The 21382-nt window shown below is 48.6% G+C and overlaps 1 protein-coding gene across 1 annotated transcript in view; it reads right to left on the bottom strand.

Annotated features, from left to right (window-relative positions):
- The window catches only part of RASSF2 (Ras association domain family member 2), a 45445-nt gene extending 30153 nt beyond the window's left edge, over window positions 1-15292 (bottom strand). The window contains exon 1 of the mRNA XM_065892405.1: window positions 15013-15292. The gene's annotated coding sequence lies outside the window, so the exon portion shown is untranslated. The remainder of the gene's footprint in view (window positions 1-15012) is intronic.
- Between the last annotated feature and the right edge of the window lie 6090 nt (window positions 15293-21382).

The following is a 21382-nucleotide window of genomic DNA, read 5'->3' as shown; positions in this document are numbered from 1 at the left end:
ATTTATGAAGCCCTCCTGGACTCCACAATGCCTTGTAAGGATCATTTCCAAGCATCGCTTCCACATTGCCTTGAGAATATAGAACCAATCTTCACCATGTCTTTGAAGAGGGGAAAGCAAGACAGAGAGGAAGGAGGATGCTTCCCACATCAGCCAGCATCTCAGGCACAGAACGGAGACAGCTCACTGCTTCCCATACAGAGAAAGGAGGAGAGAGACAGAATGGGACAGGAATGAAAGCGCAGATTTGACACAAATAATCTTTGATGTGGAGTCACTCTTTAGAAGTCTAAAACATATCTAAACCTACTGAACCCCCCGTGAACGTGGCCATTTAGCCCTCAAGATTTCTAGATCAGTACAACTTCTCTTTAGAAAAACTTTAAAAGATAAAATGTGTATTGAATGTCTACTAACTACAAAGCATGTCTGCTAACATGTCTGGAGATGTGAATACCGTTGGGCTTACCAAGTCAGGACATGAGCCTCCTAGTCAACTAGTTACAGTGGAGACTTGTTGAGGCCACTAACCAGTCAGTCCTCTCTTCTGGCACCACTTCATGCCCTGGCATGTTCTGGGTTCTCCTCAGCTCCATTAAATGCCTGGGCAATGCCATGCAGCCTGTCAGCAGAACCTAGCACTTCCCATGTGAAGACCCATCCACTACTTCCTGCCTGTTCCCAGGACAATTTGAGGGCACAACCATCCCTAAGATCCAAGAGAATGTCTTGACAAAGGGAAGGTTCCTAAGCTATTGAAGATCACGACATCCCAGCTACAAAGAACTTTCTACGCCTGTTTTTCATGCTCTGTGAGTGTGCCCATGCTTTTCAGACCCAAACAAACTCACATGTTCCCTAGACCTGGATCCAAAACTTACCTCCTCCTACAAACTGTTCTCGCTGTCCCTGGGCAGTGTTGGGGGGATAGGCACCCACACCTCAGCCTGTCCTTCATCACAGCACTTACCACCACACAGAAACCATTCATTTGGTGTTTCTTTCCTCTCCTAGGCCTACAGTTTTCTCTCTTTGGACCCCCAGCTCTCACACTGTGCCTCTCTCCTGCAAATATTCCCATTCTCATTATTAATTCTTCAGCGGAGACAGTGGATTCAACAGTCAGCCCAAAGAAAGCTAACCTGCTGTCTTAGGTTAGGGAATTCCTAGAGGCAGAGGTCAAAATGAGGATTCTTGTGCACATGAGTTATTAAGGAATTGATTTCAGGAGAAACCTGTAAGGGAGTGAGGGAAGAAGGACTGGGCTGGGGAAGGAACTGGAGCCCAGCCACAGCCTGATCCCATGGGAGCTCTAGGGCGTGAACAACTCCACTGAACTGTCCCACCCTAAGACAGGCAGGCCAGGCCTTTGTACCCCACGCTAGTCAGTCACTGGTTGAGAGCCACCTCTGGGAGGAGGGGGTGAGCACCCAGGCATTATCCTGTAAGAGAAATTCTCAAGACTAGGGAGCAACTGAGACCTGTCGGCAGTCCACACCCATAACATGCAGTAGATAAAGGGGGGGCTTCCCTGGTGGCGCAATGGTTAAGAATCCGCCTGCTAATGCAGGGGACACAGGTTCAATCTCTAGCCTGGGAAGATCCCACATGCCACGGAAGCCCGTGTGCCACAACTACTGAGCCTGAAGTCTAGAGCCCACAAGCCACAGCTACTGAAGCCCGTGTGCCTAGAGCCTGTGCTCTGCAACAAGAGTAGCCACAACAAGAGAAGCCCATGCACTGCAACGAAGAGTAGCCCCCACCTGCCGCAACTAGAGAAAGCCTGCACACAGCAACAAAGACCCAACGCAGCCAAAAATAGAAACAAATAAATAAATAAGTTTATTAAAAAAAAAAAAGAATCCACCTGCTAATGCAGGGGACATGGGTTCGAGCCCTGGTCCGGGAAGATCCCACATGCCACAGAGCAGCTAGGCCCGTGAGCCACAACTACTGAGCCTGTGCTCTAGAGCCCGCAAATCACAACTACTGAAACCTGCATGCCTAGAGCCCGTGCTCCACAACAAGAGAAGCCTGCGCACGTAACGAAGCGCAGCCCCCACTTGCCACAACTAGAGAAAGCCCGCATGCAGCAACGAAAACCCAATGCAGCCAAAAACAAATAAATTTATTTTTTAAAAATTAGATAAAGGGGATCTGGGTGGGTACCAGTAGCGGCCACGACACCTGCTCCACGTTAGGGCTTGAAGCTCCTGGCTCCATCACCTTCCTCTACCCACTCTCAAGCTGGGACAAAACAGCTGCCTGCACAGGATCTCCAGGTCCGGTCGGTACAAGGCTGAGCTGCAGGAATGGGGACAGACTTGCCCAAGTTCTGGACCAGTCAAAATCCTGTAGCTACCCTGTAGCTGTTGCACAAAGGATCCTTTCCTCTTTCTTTTCACAGAACCGCCCCCCCGCCCCCCGCCCCCCCCCACCCCGGCACTCACAGGTGTTTCCAGCCTCCCCAAGAATAAATGAGAGGCCAGCCAGGCTCTTGAAATTAACCAGCTCAGTTTCCTGTGATGAGGGCAAGCTTTAAGTCCTCAGGAAGCTTGAGGAGGTGGGAAAGGCATCAAAGCTCTGTTCAAAGAGAGCAGAAGCTCCTCTGTTCTTAGCTCTTGGTTCCTCCAGACTCCTGTGCCCTCACTCGCTTTCTGTCAGGGAGCCCAGAGAACACACTGAAGTTAATCTGGTCGCAGAGCATCCCCAGGAGGCTAGCTAATCCCTACACAGTTTCTGTTCCAGCCTAGAGACCAAGTGTCTCTCATCTTATTGATCAACTGGGAAGTCCCCAGCAGGCAAATACAGAACAGAAAGGGGGGCCACCCCTGGCTGGAAAGTCCAGCGTGAGATGAAGAACCCCTGTGGTGTTTTGTTTGTTTTCTGTTTCCTAAAGGGTCTTTCTGATTGCATAACAGGAGCCAGGCCCCACCCCACTCCCACCTCAGCTCCAGGGTAGGATGGCGGGTGCTGGAGCAACAGTGAATTTATAGGACCCAGGCAGTCCCAGTCTCTAAGAAAATATAACTAGGAGAGAGAGACAGGCTGGGAAAGGGGAGGGCTTATTCCATGAAGCATTCCCAGTGGGGCAAACCCCACAGAGCCACCCCCTAACCAGCGAGAAGGACATGCACTTGGCAAGCCTCAGCTGAAACCAAAGTGGGAAGGAGTAACAGCTGAACTCAGGACACACAACATCTCAGAGGTTCTAATTCTGGGTGCTCATTAGACTCTCTTGGAGGGGGAATGGGGTAGGGGGTTAATTTGAAATTCCTGATGTCAGGGCTGCAACTCAGACCAATTCCATCAGACCCTCCGGGAGGAGGTCCAGCCACAAGCATTTTTAAAACCTCCCCAGGTCATGACAATGTACAACCAGGGCTGAGAACCACTATGAAATCTGATGAGGATAGAGCTGTGTAAACTGAGGACACCCCCAAATGCATCTCAACGAAGCCTTTCAAGAATGGAAGGAACAGAATTTTCTAAAAGCAAACTGAGTTGAGTCTTCAGTGCCCCCCTTCCCATTACTAATATTTCAAAGGGGAGAGGGGACAGTGCAGAGCATCCCCGAGGATCAGTGTGTACAGGCACAGAGCTGATGCAAGGGGCCCCATCACCAAACCAGGGCACCACACCCCAGAAGCCAGGGAGCCAGCTGCAGGCCCCAGATGCAAAGGAAACACTAGCTGGGGGCCTGCAGCTTCCCCTTTTGGGGCCTCTCCCCACCTCTTCTCTGAACCCTGGTCGGCCCTGCCCTCTGGGGACGATCTGGAGCTCTAGGGTTGGAGAAGAAAGTTATCTGACACGGTGCTTCATAATATCCATGGCTTCATACTATCCGAGGCAGTATCGAAGACTGCCTCATCAGGTCTCCTGAGGGCCTGCTTTGTAACCAAGCAGTGGGAGAGGAGATAGTGCTGACCCCTCCGCACTTCAGCCTCCTCGTATGGGGGCAGGAAGAAGTGTTGATGGCAAACAGGAAACCCCAGCCCTACTGCGCCACACAAGGAAGGAGACTTGAGCTGTGACCTGGGGCGCTGCCAAGATCTAGAGATTACAAGAGATTCCACCTGAGCCTGTCCTAAACATGGGCAAAATTCGTGCTGCCTAGGAAGGAAACAGCATACTTTGCCTTCCATCTACATGGTTTCTTCAATAAAAGGCCCACTTACTTGTCAAACCCATGTGCCTCCTCCATCCTTTTCCCACCCCATGTCCAGGCCCCCAGGGGACCACCCACATGGTTCTCAGTCACTCTGCTCAGGAAAAGAACATCAAACAGCACCAAAGGGAGAGATAAGGTCAAGTGTACTGGGTATATGTACTCTACTTCCTCAGCTTTATTGTGAATGTGAATACAAAGCTTTGCCCCTCCACACCCCAAAAGGACGTTAGAGGTTAGGGAAAAGGGAGGCGAAGGTATTTGGGAAGAGGTTGGCTTGTCCTGCCTGAGGAGGGAGGGCACTTAACGTGGAGGCAGGTAGCAAAGAGGACTAACAGAAGACTAGTCAAAGGAGGCCCTGGTCTCCTGTTTCCCTCACAAATAGGGAACAGAACAATCACAACAGTATTACTATGTTAATAATAAAACAACAAGTGTGAATAATAGACAACTACCAGAAATGCAAGCTTACTACAAGCTAGATATTACCTGCTTCGACTCATTTAATCCCCATAACAACCCCATGAAGAAAGAAACAATAATATTCCCATTTTGTAGATGAAGCAACTGAGGCACAAAGAAGTGAAGTAACTTGTCCAAAGACACACAGCCAGGAAGAGGCAGAGCTAGAGTTCAAACCCAGGACTGTCTGATGCAAAGCAGAACCCTTATTTAGTACAGCTTCTCTTGAGGTGAATGGGAAGAAAGAGTTTTCAGCTAAAAGTCACCTGACCTGGCCATATTCTAGAGAAGTGTATATCAGAATCCCCCAGAGGGCTCATTGAATACAGATTCCTGTCCCCCTCCTCCCAATTTCTGATTCAGTACCTCTAGAGTGGGGCCTGAGAATGTGCATTCTTAGCAAGCTCCCAAGTGATGCTGGTGCTGCTGGTGACAAGACTCTAGAAGCCTTCTCCTATTCCTTACAAGAACCCACAGGGAAGGCTTTATTTTTATCACTTTAAAGTTGAGGAAACAGAAGGTCCCGGAGGTCAGGTGAATTGTCCCAGGTCACAGAGCTGACATGATGAGGCCAGTGCTCCTTCTGTGGTGCCCTGGCTGGACATGAGTGTCTCCGAGTAGGACAGGCAGCTGGAGGCTGGCTTCAGCTGCTGGCCACAGCCCTGGGGAAGGCAGGTGAGTCAGTGACTGGCCTGGCAGACAAACTGAAGGGAAAGCAGACCTTGCAGGAGCCTGGGATGGAGATCCCATCCAGGGACCCAGGTATTTGCAATGTTACAGAGCCACGAATCCCCAGACACAACTCACCCTCTGTCTAAAGAACAAGCTACCCCCTACACTCATGGGCCCCAAAAACAGCCTGCCCCCCTCCTTCTGGAAAAAACCTGGGTGCCTGACTGACAACAGGTACGAGACCCCTGCTGACAGGCAACCTCACTTCTATCTCAGGAGGCAGTCTCTGTCTGGTCTACCTGCCAGATGAGGACCTGAGATTCAGCAGGACAGGTGGCCAAGCTGGGCGCCCTCCTGCCAGCAGCAAGGTCTGCAAAGCCCCAGCTCCTTCCACTGACAGCTGGGTCCTTGACCCTTCTTGCTTAGGCCTTCCTCACACAGGTGTGAGTCCCTCAGTGTGGCTGGGGAAGATCTGAGGGAATGGTCTCGGGATGCCTGCCGGGAAGGCCTGCCTCCTACTCTCACGCCAGCGGGCAGGTGGCCAGGCGAGTGACCCCAAGAGTCACAACAGTCACCCCCCGCCAAACGATCATTTCGCGGGCCCAGATGAGCAACTACTTGTTTATAGGGAAGTCCCGTCAACATCCACAAGCTTTTGACTTCAGGACGGATATTTAGAAGGAAACCTTAGCCTCATAGGGGATGAGCAGGGTGTTGGAATGGGGCCAAAAAAGGCATAAAGGAAGCAAAAACTCCAGACAGAAGAAGCGGTATGTGTGTGAATGTGTAGGTGTGGATGTGAGTAAATGTATAGATGTAGACATGTAAGGGAGAGTGTGTGTGTAAATGTGTCCGTATGGGTGTGAGAGAGCATGCAAGTGCACATATGAATGTGTGAGGGAGTGTGTGTGTGTGCAAAGAACTTAGACTCCAGCTCAGAGACCCCAAAGACCCAGAAAGCGAACCCTCCAGTATTTACAGGCCCCAGGGAAGGTCCTGGCCACTTCTGCCTCCCTGATGGAAGGGAAGCAGCACCTCCGTCATCTTCAGCCAGAGGGACCCTGCCCAGATGGCCCCTCACAGGATAAAACTCAACAAAGTGCAAATCTCCATGTAACTGACTTGGCATGAGGAAAGAGTGGGAAGTTAGTGGAGGCATACAAGACACATAAGACTAAGCATTCCTTCACCTGCATTTCTCAAAACCGAGGGCTATTTTATGGGGTATTTAAAGTCCTGCCTTCAGAAGGGCAAATTAAGCTTTCCTCCAGCCCAATAATTGCAAGGTTTAAGTGGAGCCCTGTCCCACAGGGAGGGCCCAAGGTCTGTGTCACTCTTCATGCTCTGAGCCCCCACTCGCCGTCAGCTCCAGGCACTGCTGGCTTATCCTGGCAGGTGAGGAGGCCGTCTCCAGTTCCGCACTTCCTACAAGCACAGGTTTCTTTCTGGCCACGCTTCCTGTTTACTAAGTGCTTCTCTGAAACTCATCTCTGACCTCACATCCCCTTCCTAAGGGAACCCCAGCAGTTCTTCCCTTTTTTGGTGTTATAGGCTGAGACTATGAGCTTTGCGTGCAGAGATCTTAGGGTTTCCTCTCCTTGCTACCCAGGGCCAGGATTGGAAACCCAAAAGCCCAAAGCACTGGCCTCCTCCACCGCCAGAGACAGGCAGTTTCCTCGCCCTTGAAAGCTGTAAGGAAGGTGCCTGTCCTGCAACTAGCTGACTAACCCTAAAGAAAAATCAGCACCACGAAAAACCAAACTTCTCAAAATGGCCTTCAAAGACTGTTTCCGTAACATCTTTATACTTCCCCCACTGTCTGGGATTAAAAGAGCAGCCTTCTGCTGGGCAGAAAGAAAACAGGCAGAGCCAGGTGAAGAAATTTCCAGAGAACACAGTAGGCACATCTGTCCTCCCAGACCTACATTCTTTCACCAGCTCACTGGAGGGTTGGGGCAGGCTCTTCTGGGAGATTGCTTAATGAGAAACTTAAAAACATTTCCCACAGAACAAGACATCCCAGAGTAAAGCCGCTTGACCCACTCCCATGACCCCTGAATAGAGCCACACAACCTAGTATCCAGTTTCTGGGTACCAAAGCTTCCTGACCTCCTCTCACCTCAGGCCAGACTGAAACACACATACACACCCCCTCCCCTGCCCCCACCCCTCTGCACCATGTTCCTAATTATCCTGTCATATACACAACCCACCACATGCACAAGAGATCAATCCTTGCCCCAGATATCTGTATAATCAACTGTAAGAGCCTATGTGGAGCCTTAGGAAGAGGGCACTGATTATCTGAGGCCACTACCCATCTCCCCAGAGTTCTTAGGATCTCATGGATTCCACCAGTTAAAGTCCTCCCTGCATCCCTGGCAGGCTGACTCTGCCTGTGGACAAAGGATTCAGCAGCCATACCCACAGCTGCCATTGGTGGGTATTTAGTAGGTTGAGTTGAGCCACAGGGTCAGAAATACACAAAGAATGCTTAAAATAGAAAGGCTGAGGCTCTCCTTCTCAATCTTTAAGAAAGATGGTCTCAGCAACATGACTTCCACCTGGTTTGGACCTCACTCACTGCATGACAGCTGTTAGGTTTGAGGCACAGTGAACCCCAAGCACACCCTTTCAATCCCACCACCACACACAGAAAACCCTGGGATAAGATGATTTGCCAGCAACCAGCAAGCCCCAAATGTGATTAGTTCTGAGGCCCACTGGTCATCCACCTTTGTCCTGCCAGGCTGAGATGGAGGTCAGACGCTGACCCCCACCCCAGGTAATGGCGGCAGAGGCAGCAAGGATGGCCAGGACCTTGTGGCCCAGCCTGAAATGACAATACCAGAGACCAAGCACCACAATTCTCTCCCAGGTCTTTCTTGTTCCTTTCCTTTTTATTACACAAGTAAAACAGACTTTTTTAATTTTAAAAATATAGATAAGCAAAAAGATTAGGATCCACAAAAGGACAAGTACTGTGCAATTGCACTTTTATAAGAAACCTAGAATAGGGAAATTCATGAAGACAGTAAGTATAATAGAGGTTACCAGGGGCTGGGGTGCGGGGAGGGAATGGGGAGTTAATGTTCAACAGGTACAGTCTCTGTTTGGGATGATGGAAAAGTTCTGGAAATTAATAACGGTAATGGTCATACAGCACTGTGAATGCACTTAATGCCACTGCTATGGTCTGAATATCTGTATCCTCCCCGAATTCATATGTTGAAATCCTATGATGGTATTAGGAGGTGGGGCCTTTGGGAGGTAATTAGGTCATAAGGGTGGAGCCACGAATGGGATTAAAGGAGACCCTTCCAAGCCCCTTCTGCCATGTGAGGATATAATGAGAAGTCTGCATTCTGGAAGAGGACCCTCACCTGACCACGCTCACACCCTGACGACTCCCAGACTCCATAACTGTGAGAAATAAATTTCTGTTGTTTGTAAGTCATTCAATCTGTGGGGTTTGTTATATAGTATAGCTCAAACAGACTAAGACAGACGCCGAACTGTATACTTAAAAATGGTTAAAAAGGTAAATTTTATATTGTGTATATTTTACCATAATAAAAAATCGAAAATATTTAATGTAAAAAATTTAAGATCAAAATCTTCCAAAATTCCACCACTCAGAGACAACCACTATTAACATTTTTCTATATATCATTCCAGAGGCAAATAAGTGGATGATATGATATATCTTACAAAAATAGCACATTGTTTGGTAACCTACTTTTTAGAAATGTATCCTATTTTCCCATGTTAACAGATACACATCTGTATCCTAAATTTTTTGTAGTCACATGGTATTTTAATGTATAAATACACCATGATTAACAATTTTACTATTTGGGGGCATTTAGTCTCCGTTTTTGTTGTTGTTATTATTATAAAAAACGCTGCATGGGACATCCCTTATGCACATATTTTTCTTCATGTGTCCAATTATATCCTTAGGATAAGAATTCCTATGGGTGGAATTGCTGAGTCAGGGACTCCCTCAGGAGGATTATCAATGGAGCATTGTGAGTAAAACCCAACTAGGAATGCTGAATTCTGTCATATAGAAGTCTCTTCTTCCACATGGACTTTTCTTGGTTTCCACTTGGGTGTCTACAGCATTGCATAGTGGTTCAGGAAAGTAGGGCATATCCTTTCCATATCCTCCTTACCCACTCCTCAGGCCTCCTCTGGGGACACACCATGCCTACGTCATTAAGTGAAACTGGTACACAAGGAAGGCAAACATTTTACTGGGATAATTCTACTGAAATCCCTTGTGCCAGCAGAAAAGACTAAAACTTTAGGATGGCCCAGTGCTGGGTGCCCCATGGTGGGCAACCTAATTGTAGACATATGAAAGGTTTTCTTTTGTTAAATGCTGTTTTGTATTGACAGAAGGAGAATGCAATAGACTCTTCCTGAGGAGACCAAGGGCCAGAAGGGACCTGTGGAATCATCTAAGCCCTGGCTTTGGAGATGGGGAAACCAAGGCCCCCAAAGACTCAGAGCACTCACTTCAATAATCTTTAACTGAACCTCAGAAGTGTCTCATACACAGTGATTCAGCCAGTTCAGGGCACAGCTGAACATACCTTAAATTTTGACACCTAGTACAATTGGCTGCACAGCACGGCTTGTGAGATCTTAGTTCCCTGACCAGGAATCGAACCCGTGCCCCCTGCAGTGGAAGCACTGGAAGCCTGTAGTCTTAACCACTGGACCGCCAGGGAAGCCCCCACACCTAGTACAATTCGTATCCTCCTCACCCTGTGTACAAACTCGGAAATTAAGATCACTGATCACATCCCAGCCCAGTCAAGGCCAGGTGTGTGCTAGAGCTGGCTCCTACTGGCTCTCAAGCCTCTCTCTCCAAAGTATTATAATTCTCTATGGTCCACCAAAACACCCATTCCCAAATCCATCATAGCCCCGTCTGTACTACTCAAAGAGCCAGCAAATGTTTGCCTGAATGCTTGCTGTGTGCCAGGTCCCTGTCTGATCACGTATCACAGTGAGATAGTTATCATTTCCATCATACAGCTGGGGAAACTGAGACTCAGAGACTTTATTTTTTTTCTTCTCATTTTTTATTCAGTCAACAATATTTAAGAGGAATCCAAGATATAAAAATTTCGCAGGATGCTACCAAGGTGAGTCAGTCAAGGACTCTGCTCTCAAATTTCACAAGGTGAGAGATAGAGAACAATGAAACAAGAAGGAAAGGGATGGGCAAAATGTGGGATGAGAAGGCAAAAGATGGGGCTGTACTCCCATGGGGCATAGTCAGGGAACAATTCCTGGACGCAGTGACATTGGAAGTAGCTGGAAATGTGGCCCCAAGCTTTTCAGCCCTGAGTAGGTCCTGCTGGGTGGTAGGAGTATTCTACTTTATCAGAACCAGGGTTTATCTTTTTTTTTCCATTATGGTATATTACAGAATATGGAATATAGTTCCCTGTGCTGTACAATAGGACCTTGTTGTTTATCCATTCTATGTACAATAGTTTGCATCTGCTAGTCCCAAACTCCCAATCCAACCCTCCCCCTTGACAAGGTCTATTCTCTATGGAGACTCAAAGACTTAAAATGACTTTTTAACTACAGACTAAAGCCTTAGGTTGGTTTCCCCCAGAAGTTGACCATAAGACAAGGATTTGAGGACTTCCCTGGTGGCACAGTGGTTAAGAATCTGCCTGCCAATGCAGGGGACACAGGTTCAATCCCTGGTCTGGGAAGATCCCACATGCTACAGAGCAACTAAGCCCATGTGCTACAACTACTGAGCCTGCGCTCTAGAGCCCGTGAGCCAGAACACTATACTGAGCCTGTGTGCCACAACTACTGAAGCCCGTGTGCCTAGAGCCCGTGCTCTGCAACCAGAGAAGCCACTGCAATGAGAAGCCCACACACCACAACGAACAGCCATCCCTGCTCACCACACCTAGAGAAAGCATGCATGCAGCAATGAAGACCCAATGCAGCCAAAAATAAATATAAAATAATAAATAAATTTATTTTAAAAACATAAGAGAAAAGTATTAAAAAAAAAAAGACAAGGATTAGAGTGCAAGTTGAAAGGGAGTGGGAAAGTGAAAGAGGGAAAGGAAGGCAGCCAATGAAGGGAGACAGTTATTACTGTTAGCAACTGGGATATGGTTCTACAAGGCAACTCTGAAAGACAGCATGGAATATGCCTCAAAGTTACCCCAACAGAGAGGTGAGGGAGTTGGAGTATTTATACACTTTCTCCCATCACTCACTGGTTGAGGTCAAGGGAACACAGGAAGGATGTTGACAGCATCTATTACATTGCCCAATATCATGCTGCTAGAAATTCTGAATGCCATTCAAACTCCAAATCCAACAGTTCTTTCATTTCTCTATAGAAAGGAGCAGTTAATCAAACTAACACTATGGATAAAGTGTTATGCTGGTAAAAGTAAACCTATTTGCCAAATCACTTCGGATTAACATGTCCAAGGAAATATAAGGTATCTTTTTGCTAATTTTTATCAATATAAGGAATAGAAAAAGCCATTCTAAGTCACTTTGCTCATCTCACGGGAATTAACCAAATGCCCTTCCCTGCCCGCTTCTTCAGTGAGAGGTTGCCTTCTCTAGTTCAGTCACAGCTGCCTTGGGCAGGAGTTCTACAGCCTCAAGCTGTCATCCCGGAGCAGCTGCATCAACCTCTGATTACAGGCTCCAGAGTCTACCATCCAAGGGATGATTAAAAAATGACCCTCTGGCCACCTAGCCAATGGAGTCTGGAAGATGTTCCTGTTTACTGTGCCCTGCTCCCCCACTGCCTCCTGCCCCATCCCCTCCCCCACCACATCCTCCATGGGAATCCACAAATAGCCAAATAAATGAAGCCTTCAGTCATGGGCCTGTGGTAGCTTATGCAGCCTCAAAGATTTATTTACAATTCTTCTGGAGAGGCAGGGAGGTGTTTAAATAGCACAGTGTGTCATTGGGATAAATAAAGACCAAATTGTGAAGAGTGGTGGGAGGGGCGGGGAAGTGTAGAAGGAGACCACTGCCCTAGTTTTACAAACCCAGCTGTAGCAGCTCTCCGCAACTATAGCTTGAAGACAGAGACTGTACATCTTCTTCCATTCTAAGAACACTACTGAGACCTGCCCAGTTTCTCACTCTGGGCAGAGGAAAATGAATGTGGACAAATTCTGAGACTGCTCTTGGGATCATCCAGTCTCTCAAGTTCTCCAAGGGATTCTCTGACAATCTGGTCCCCCCTCCACACCTCACCTCCCAGTGAGGACACTTCCTGCCAAAAGTATCCTAGAGAAGACTGAAGGAAATAATTAGGCCAAGGTCCCTTTGTACTTTGGTGACAGGACCCCCTTCTGGCAAGGCCCGCAGTCCAGCTCTTGGCACTCTAGCATAGGTGCCAGAATACTTGGTCCTGGACACCTCTCCAGCCAACTCTCTTGGCCATTCCTAAGGCGCTCATGCACAGAAGGCAGACAAAAAGCTTGGCTCCAGGAAACAGACCAAGAAATCAAAGCAAAACTCGGTAACTGAGTGGTCCCAGGTAGGCCAGTGCATCCAAGAGTGACGAGGAGAACTGAGGGGCTGAAAACAAGGTGTAGGGTTGTCAACCATCCTGGACCAACTCCTAGGATAACACAAACTGGAGAGAGGGCCTGAACCCAGAACAGAAGCCATGCAGAGATGCAGAGAAGTGGACTCTGGGGCAGAGTGAGACCACCCTCAGGAAGGTGGGGGTGCTGCCAGCCGGAGGTACAGCAGGGGCAAAATACTGCACAGGCCCTGGCCCACTCAGCCAGGTGCAAAGGGCATATCTTCTACCTTCCCCTGGAAGAGGGTATGACTAGGGGCCCAAATCCCCTGGCCTTCTCTCAGCCAAGCTCCCCAAAAGTATCCCTCATCATTCTAACCAGATTTCACCAGCATAAAAAACTAGGACAGAGGAACATAGAATATGCCTAGGTTGCACTCCAAAGATTATCCTATCCCCCCTGCACTCCACCTCTGCTCTCCCTTCTCCTGAAGGAGGAGCAGGATTCACCTTCCAGCCTTCTCAGCACAGGGAATCCTGAATCGAACCAGCCCAGACTCCCAGGTGCCTGGGCAGGTTGCATGCTCTATCTCCACCTCCTTGTCCCAAGGCAAGAGCTACCCTCTTTCCAAAGCTACTGTCCTCTCCGAGCACAGGCATCATTTGAGGTCCTCTTCTGTCCCCCTGAGGCCCACCCGACTGCAGCAGCTCCCAGGCATCAGGCTGACCTGTTCAGAGGAGAAAGCACAGCTGGTGCCCACACTCATGGCCATACTCCAGGGTCTCTGATCCCAAATGGGCACCTCACAGGCAGACTCCACATTCTCTGAGACACTGCATTTGGACACAAGTTTGAAAACAAAAAAACAAAACTCCTCAAACTACCCAATATAGCCACTGAGAAGTTTCTTTAATTCTTCAGACCACCTGCAGAAAAATTTCCCAGTAAGGAAATGTGGATTGGTGAATAGAATAAATCCAACCCCAGATTCCTCAACCAGATGCTTGGGAAAGAAGGCCCCTGGCTCTGTCTCACAGCTGTTTAAAAGAATCATTGTTTCTAATTCTTTCCTCCCATTGTACCAAGATCAACTGTGGCAGGAATTGTTATTTGTCAGCTCATTGGTTCATACTTCATTCATCACATGTAAAGTACTTACTATAAATTTGGCCAGTTCTAGACATGGCCTCTGTTCTCTGGGAGAACAAGTTTTAGGGATCCAGATTCCACACACCTAGAAATAAAGTGCATCGCAGCGTTCAGAAGCCTGGCGCTCAGCTCCTCCTGTCACTGAGGCGCAGAGGTGCGGTGGACAACCCAGGACCCACGGAGCGCCCCAGGGTAAGATGGAACCTTATATCTCCCTGTCAGGCCACCGTGCCTCTCTGCTGTCCCCAGGGATCTCCCAGCTTAGGAACTGAGTGCAGTGCAGGCACTCGAAATGCAGAAGTGGCCGGGGTCGGCCCAAGGCACTTGCCTCTCTGGCGAGAGAGGATGCAAAGCCGAGAACCAGCGACCTCCGGTATCAGCTCCGGAGACGGGCCGCGAGCCGGCAAAGGGGAAGTACAACGAGGACCCAGGGCCCCCGCGCATCCGGCGCCCTTCTGAAGGCCAAGGGAGTCTCGGGCGCCGGAGGTTGGAACCCGCCTCCAGGGAATCGTCGGTTGAGCCGGGAAGAACAGGACCAGATTAGGATCGGACACCCCCCAGGACACCCCCCGATAAGGGTCGGGGCCTGCCATCCCTGCACCTGCCCGCCCGGCACCTTCTAGCCAGGGAATCCCGGGGACCCCGGGGATAGGGTGGGGGCGCCTTCCTGCAGCCGCCCTCGGCGTGGAGAGAAGGAAGGACGCCCCAGGAATCGGAGGGGGAGGACGAGCCTAGAGCCACAACTTTCTCCCGCGGAAGGCGGGCAGGTTGGGGTTCCGCACCTGCGCGGCCCCTGCGGAGTCCACACGCCCGGGAACCCCCAGTGTCTGGGGAAGAAGGGAGAAGAACAGGAGCAGACGAGGACTGAGGGGCTGACTTGGACGGGGCAGGGGACACTGCAGGAAAACTTTCGGCAAGGGGAGAGAGGACCGCCCAGTGCACCACACCTTGCGCCCCGCAAATCGGGCCCGGAGCCTCGCTCCCCGCGGCCCGCGGCCCGCGCCTTGCCTGCGTCCGGAGCCGGCTGCACCTCTCGCGCGCTGCGGGGACCTTGGAGTTGGAAAGTGGGGGTGTTGCGGCCGGGGACGGCTCCAGCCAGCGTCTCGGTCAGCGGTCGGCGGGCCCAGCTCCCTTACAGCCCTGCTGAGCTTGCGGCAGCAGCGCGATTGGGGGTCGGGCGCCCAGTCCCCCTTCGCCCCTCCTCGCCCTCTCTCCCGCCCCTCTGCCTTTATCTGCCCCAATCGGATCTGACCGCCCTCCCTCCCCCTCTTTCTTTAGCGCTCCATCTCTCCCTCCACCCCTCTTCCCTGGCCTTTCTTCTTCCCCCTCCTCTCCCGCCCTCCCTCTCCCCCGGGGGGGCGGGGCTTCTCCCCTCCCTCCCAGACAAAGCTGTAGCTGCTCATCCCCTGCGAGTCCGGGCTCAGGCTGCCAGCGCCTCTTCCGGCCTGGGGTGGAGGGGTAGAAGTGAGGGGGTGGGGAGGATGAGCTGGCTCACTCACCCCATTCTCCGCGGCCTTCTCCAAAAGGGATATAGTCTTGGCCCGAGCCCCTTGGTTTGCTCCGGGCGGTGACAGTCACTCCCAGAGAACAGTCACGCTGCCCCGCGGAGCCCACGTCGAGCGCCCTGGATTCCCCAGGCAGAGGATACGGGAATTTTTGATATGGGATTTTTTTCTAACACCTGCTTATTCCAAAAAGGGTTTGAGCTGAGCAAGGCCCCTTGGACTTCGCGGGCTGGCAGACGTGACAGAAATGTGAAGGAGGCCAAGTTTCTTTGTCCTCCTCTCACCTCCCCCTCTTAGCCATCCCTGGACCTCCAGGGCCTCTCAGTATACACGGAGCCCTAGAGCACCCCAGATTTGGGGCGCCCTATTTGTTCCCTCGCTCTTATCACAACTGTCCCCCAACATACATACTCCAACCCTGCAGGGTCGGTCCCCATGCCTTTCAGCGTGGAAGGGGGACTAAGGATTAATGGGTAGACAACCCTCAGGGTACAGCTGGGTCAGCTCATCCCTCCTGGAAGCGAAACATTCTTTACAAATTCATTGTTTGGATGGTGGAATGTGTTTCCCTTAGAAACAATGTTGTAAATGGTGATCTGCTTCCCAGACTGGCCACAGAAGTTTTTTGAACCCAAAATGCAGCTGAAGGTTGGTGGTGAAAACTGTGTCAGCTACCCCAGAACAAGGAGACCACTGATCAACTATAGAAAAAAAAAAATTATCTTCTGGTTCTTTCTGGAGCTATAAACAGAAAGGTCAATTATTAATTCCCCCTCCCCCACCCCAAATTTTGGAGTTACTACTCTGTATTAGTAAGCTTCTTTGCTTTGCAGGTAATAAGAGCACACTCGGGAACGTATTATGAGGACACCCTACAACCTCAGGGTCAGAACTGCAGGGAGAGCTTGGTAAGAAGCAAACTTAGAACTTGAAGGGCTTCCAGTAACCCAGAAAGTCTTCTCTGAGGAGCCAACTTTTCTCTTTCACCATAGACTGGCGTTCGCTGCACCCCAGACACACGGCAAAGGGTGGCCATCACTTCCATCACTGGAGCTTAGAGCTCCCTGTTGAAGAAGGCAGCCAGGTGGAACTAGAATCCCTTAGTCTCTACTCCAGTTTCCCAGGACAGCAACTCATTGGCCCAGTTTAGGTCAGGTGACCATCCATTGTCCAAATGAGGCTGCCAGGAACACTGACCTGTTTAAAACAAAATCCATTCCTCTCCACTTAGAGTCTCCATCTTGGTGAATAATTTGATTGATTAGTTCAAGACACCAGAAAACATCTTTCTTTTCATCAATTTCCCCATACAGAAAGCACAAGAGAGAAAGGAATATGCCTTTATCCTTCAAGGCAGTGTAGGGCCAATACTTCTGTAACAGGGGTAATATATTGCAAACATTAAACTGCTATATTAAAGCCTCCTTAAACCATGTTTTCTTGTAGACTTCCACCCCCATGGACTAAACCAGGAGGCACATGGCCCCAAAGAAGCAGCAGAAAAGTATTTCTAGAGCCATCCTCTAGTAGAAATACAATGCATGCCACAGTTGCAATTTAAAACTTTCTAGCCACATTAAAAATAATTTTAAAAAGTGAAATTAATTTTAATAATATATTTTATTTAACCCAACATAACCAAAATATTACCATTTCAATGTGTAGACAATATAAAAAAATATTCATGAAGTATTTTACATTCTATTTTTGTACTAAGGCTATAATCAGGTGTGTATTTACACTTCAAAACATCTCAATTTGGACGTTAAATTTTGAAATAAAATTTCAAAAATTTAAAAATACTTGATCTGTATTTAGGTTTTATAAAATCTTCACTTGAAAACGTATATTCACATACCCAAGTTGTTCCAACATGCTTAAAAGTTTCCCAATAACTGAATTATCAGTTTTTAAATTTAAGTTTTAATTAATTAAGTTTACATAAACTTAATACTCAGTTCCACTAATCACATTTCAAGTGCATAAGAGCGACATGTGGCTAGTAGCCACCATATTGGGACAGCACAAGTTTAAGAGCAAAGAGGTCACTGATGAACTTGAGTCTCAAAGCCAACTTCCCAAAGTTCCCTGGTGGTCCAGTGGTTAAGACTCTGTGCTTCCAGTCCAGGGGGTGCCAGTCGGGGAACAAAGATCCCACATGCCACGTGGTGCAGCCAAAGAAAAAAAAAAGCCAACTTCCCTTTTCTCTTTAGCAAAACAGTGACAGAAATATCAAGCATGGTCAGAGAAAATGATTTTCCACATTCTTTTATGTCCCCCTATAACATCTCAAGAGGCAGACTTTGCCTACCTAGATCAGAGTTCGACTTTATGCCTGGGAGGAAGCAGGAGATGCAGAGAAGTGGGGAGGCCCAAAGCCTACCCTTAAGTACCCAGGGGATTCTAGGAGAAGGGAGGAAGAAGTGGGGGACATAGTAGGAAATGCACCTTCTTCATTTGTGACTTCGACCAGAGTGAGAAGATATGTTGATGGGCTGAAGGGAGTTCTGGGGATAAAATAGAGGAGATTGCCACACTGGCTGCCTACCTCTTTCTCCCCAGTTCTCAGACACTCACCTGGGGGTGGAGGGCAGCCTCATTAAGGTCAACTTAGTGGATCGCTTATGTTACATAAAGGGAGGGCCTGGGTTTTTCTTCTGGGGTCACCCACAGTTCCTGCATGGCCTAGACCCGATGCAGAGTTCCCCCCTGCTCCCAAGGACCAGAGGCCTCAGAAGGAAGCTAAATTGTGAGCCAAAGCCCTTCTATAGGGCCTTAGTTTGAGCTCCCTCAAAAGCAGAACATGAGACAAGAACTTGGGTGCAGGTCGTTTACTTAGGAGTTGATCCCAGAAAGCAAGAGAAGACAGGGAAGGAGGAGAAGCTAATAAAGGATATACAACTGGCACTCCATTCCTCTGGGGACCCTCTAAGCACCTGTGTAAAATGCCCCTCAGAATTGTTCGCTCTGAATGTCAGAGAGCTGGGGATTTATCAGCTGACTCTCATTCCCCACTAATTGAGGATTATTCCCAGGAGAGTTTACCTCTTCTTACTTCCTGGTTGTGTGGGTATCTTTGGCTTCAAGGAAACATCTGAGGCAGAAAAGCTGGAGCCACTGCCATTGGCACTTGAGGTGGGACGAGTTACTATGCATGGAGCTGCCCACCACAGCTAAGCCAGGGTGAGAATTGGGCTGAGGGGAGGCGACACAGGACACACAAATCATCTGCTCTAAGACCCAGCATGAAGAGGGCAAGTTGACCCTGGAGGCTGGCAGGACAACATGATGGGGACTCCGAGGGAGCAACTGGTGAGGGCTGAGTTAAGGTTAGGGAGGACAGGGAACACTACAGGGCTCCGAAGGAGCATGGACCACCCAAACCATGAGGTACACAGGCTGCAGGCATCAGCAGAGTATGCCAGCCAAACGCTCATGAATGGGGCCACCACCCCTCAGCATGCTGCTTTCAAAGGGATGGTACAAAGCAAGCCCTATTCAGGGGAGCCAAGAGAACTGAAGCACCAGTCTCAAATGCCACTGCAAGAGAAGGTAAGACGGAATCTCCCCCAAAGATCTATCTTGGAGAGAACTGGGAAGGGAGGAAGAACTTGAGAGAGTTTTTAACCTAACGAGACCAGCAGGACTTTTAAATTATTGCGTCATACTCCATTTTGTCCCTCTGCTATGTAGGAGGTGAGAACCTGCAAAGGAAGATCCAATGAGTTAATAGAGAAATAAGGAAGCCTAGGTGAGGTCTGTCCCTGGGACCTGAATACACCTGGACATGTCTGGCACCCTAGCATAGTGGTCTAGCTGGAAATATATTTGTTGGAGAGGTGAAAAATGGCCCCCCTTGGAGATAATTTTCATTCTAGAGAAAGAAGAAACCAAGTTCGGCCCAGTAACAAAGCTTTAGTTGAAAGAAGGGAGATGAGAGATTGTCTCTCAGCTCTGGCTCCAACCTGACTCCCTGGACACATACTGAGGGGAGGGGTTGAGAAGATAGAAGAGGCTCTAAGTTATAACTTAGAGGAAAAGACTGTTTCGTGAACTTCAGGGATATTATGGGGCCTAAGCAGCCATGCTTGGTGACCCTGCTGCTAAGTAACATTTAAGGGACCAACACTCCAACACTCAGCTTCTCTACTTCAAGGGCCTGATATGTTGACAACATTACCCAGAAAGTGGTAGATGGATTGCCAGAATGGTTACAATTATCCCCTTCCCTGCATACACTTTGCAGTTCCTCTCATGAAGAGGTGGAGTCTACTTCCCCACCTTGAATCTGGGTTGACATTGCTGCTTGCTTTGGCCAGTACAGTAGAATGCGGCAGAAGTCATACCATGCCTTTTCAGAACCTGGGCCTCAAGAAGCCTTGCATTCTTCTACTCTTTCTATTGGAACATTGCTCTGCCATGTGAATAAGCCTGCGCTAGCTGGCTGGAGGATGGCCCAGAGCCAAGGCAGTCCAGATGTTCCATCCAAGGCCCCAGACATGTGGGAGAGTCCAAACAAGATCAGTAAAGTCCCCTATCCAACCTAGAGTTGACCACTGATGCATGAGGGAGCGCAGCTGAGTCTAGCCCAAATAGCCAACCAATAAAAGCATAAGATAAATAGATGGTTGTTATTTTAAGCCAATAAATTTGGGACAGTTTGTTATATAGCAGTAGCTAACTGTTAAAGAACTTAACAGGATTTTAAAAATAGTAAACATGTGAGGTGATAGATTTGTTAACTAACCTTATTGGCGTAATTCTTTTATAATATATGTGTACATCAAATCATCACCCTTAAACCTACAAAATGTTATATGTCAATTATATCTCAATAAAGCTGGAAAAAAAGAAACACAAAAAATGAAAACCTTTAATGCAAAGAAAAAAAAAAAAAAGAACAGGATGAAGTGTCCATGGCTGACATGACTGGGCTATTGGTCGACACCAGTCTGGAGACCTCTGGATTGTTTATGAGCTTGTGAGAGAGATGCATCTGGGGAACTCTCCTCCCACATACACCCCACCTTCCCAAAGCAATATTTTGGGAAAGCAATACGCTTTCAAAACTGTATTGATAGATATTAACTAGACATCAATGGTATGCAAGGTGCTATGCTAAGCATAATAAAAAATAAGAAAAATAAGAATAATGAAGCTAAGAAAAATATTAGGCAGCATTTAGTTTAATAACATCACTTGGCAGGCTCAGAAATTGAGACTTAGATAAATCAACTCACTACATCATCTGGTTGCAAGAAACAGAAGCCATTTAAGCCAGTCTAAGTAAAGTGAGACTGTTTTTAAAGAACCAAGAGTTTCTTGCAGAACTCATGGGAAGGAAGTGAACCAGGTCCAAGATGAACTAGAATATGACCTACAGGGTTCAATCTGTGTGTGTGTGTGTGTGTGTGTGTGTGTGTGTGTGTCTGTCTGTCTGTCTGTCTGTCTCTCTCCCTGCTTCCTCCCTCTCTTCCTCCTTGTTTCTTGTATTGCTATCTCTCCACATATGTGTTCTAACTTCTGCCCAGATGGCTGCCTTTATCCCAAAGTCTACATGCACTTAGATCCAGCAACCACCATCAACATACTCTCTCTGTGGCCAGCAGCAGGGTAGGGCCAGGATGTGAGATGGGTCAGCGTTCTCAAAATGGGGAGGGCTGGGCAGAGGGGAAAAGTATTTAAAGTCTCTACTGAGTAGTCACATCTTCTGTTCATATCCCACCTGTTGACGCTTACATGTCTGGCAGCCCAGGTTCGTGGCAAGGCTTGAGGGCCCCTCTCCATGAAGGCCCCACTCACCCCATCACTTACTCAGTGCTCTCACTGTACTGTTTCAAAATGCATCTACAAGTACCACTTTCTTGGGTCAA

The sequence above is a fragment of the Phocoena phocoena genome, chromosome 15 (genome assembly GCF_963924675.1).
Source record: "Phocoena phocoena chromosome 15, mPhoPho1.1, whole genome shotgun sequence".
Lineage (NCBI taxonomy): Eukaryota > Metazoa > Chordata > Mammalia > Artiodactyla > Phocoenidae > Phocoena > Phocoena phocoena.
Note: the sequence above shows the minus strand (reverse complement) of the source record. Positions and strands in the feature narration are given on the sequence as shown.